The 1344-nt window shown below is 36.1% G+C and overlaps 1 non-coding gene across 1 annotated transcript; it reads right to left on the bottom strand.

The window, feature by feature from the left end:
• Positions 1 to 1232: 1232 nt before the first annotated feature.
• Positions 1233 to 1305, bottom strand: trnav-cac (transfer RNA valine (anticodon CAC)). Its single transcript has one exon. It is a non-coding gene; the product is annotated as a tRNA-Val (tRNA).
• Between the last annotated feature and the right edge of the window lie 39 nt (positions 1306 to 1344).

Raw genomic sequence — 1344 nt, 5'->3', positions numbered from 1 at the left:
GATTCTTTAAGTGTTTTACAGCGAAAACACAATATAGCATTATATTAGCTTACCACAATAGCCAAAAACACAAGAGCATTGATTCAAGCCAACAGTAGAGATAACGAATAAACCAGCAAAAGATATAAATTTTTTCACTAACCTTCTCAAACTTCTTCAGATGACAGTCCTATAACATCATATTACACAATACATATAGAGTTTGTTCGAAAATGTGCATATTTAGCGGCACAAATCGTGGTTATACAATTTGAATAGTAGTCAAACTTCAAACAAAATGTCGGGAGAAATCTTGGGAGAGGCACCTAATCTAATCAATAACTAATCATAAACTTGACTAAAAAAATACAGGTTGGAAATTAAAGATACATTAGTTCTTAATAGTATCACACATCAAATTCCAAAGCGATATCACGTTCGAGGTTATCAAAATCACCGCACCCGCGAAAGGTCCCCGGATCGGAAGAGGGCGGAAACAGAATATGAATATCGGTCAAATTCGCTTTACTCCTTGTTGATAGTTGAAACAGCAGTTTCCGTAGCGTAGTGGTTATCACGTTCGACGAGCGTGCAGGTTATCCCTGGTTTGAAACTGGACGGAAAAAGTGATATCTGACACTTGTTAGAAGTATTCGTAACAGTAATTTCCCTTTTTCATGAATACCTCATCATGGCAATTCGAATATGTGCAATGAATATCAGTAAATTTCAGTTTACTCCTTGTTGATAGCATTAATGAAATTCTCTTTTACGAGTAACATACTTATTGCATGTGTCAAAGATGACTATTTCTGCACAGTTTTGAACAAGAGAACTGGGGACTTTTTGTTTGTAAAGAGAAAGTGATAACCACTACACCACGGAAACTGCTGCTTGATTTATCAGCATGGAGTAAACCAAATTTTACAGATATTCATTGCATGTATTCTAATTTTCAACATAAGGCATTTATGAAAATGGGAATTCTCTGTTACAAATACAGAGAAATACAGTACTCCTCACATGTGTCAGAGACCTCTGTTTCCGCCCGGCTTCGAAACTTTTACATTTTGCGTCTTAAGTGAATGTAATTACCACTTCGCTATGGAAACTGCTGCTTCAAATTTCAACAAGGAGTAAACCAAATTTTACTGATATTCACTGCATGTATTTGAATTTCCAAAATATAGTATTTATGAAAACAACTATTCACTGTTATAAATACAGTTCTTACTGAATGTGTCAAAGAGCACTGTTTCCACCCGGTTTCGAACCGGGGACCTTTCGCGTGTGAAGCGAATGTGATAACCACTACACTACAGAAGCTGCTGCATCTCCTTTCTGAAAGGACTAAACCAAATTTAA

This window comes from Salvelinus sp. IW2-2015, unplaced genomic scaffold (assembly GCF_002910315.2).
Source record: "Salvelinus sp. IW2-2015 unplaced genomic scaffold, ASM291031v2 Un_scaffold3699, whole genome shotgun sequence".
In the NCBI taxonomy this organism is placed as follows: domain Eukaryota; kingdom Metazoa; phylum Chordata; class Actinopteri; order Salmoniformes; family Salmonidae; genus Salvelinus; species Salvelinus sp. IW2-2015.
This window is presented reverse-complemented; position numbering and strand designations above follow the sequence as displayed.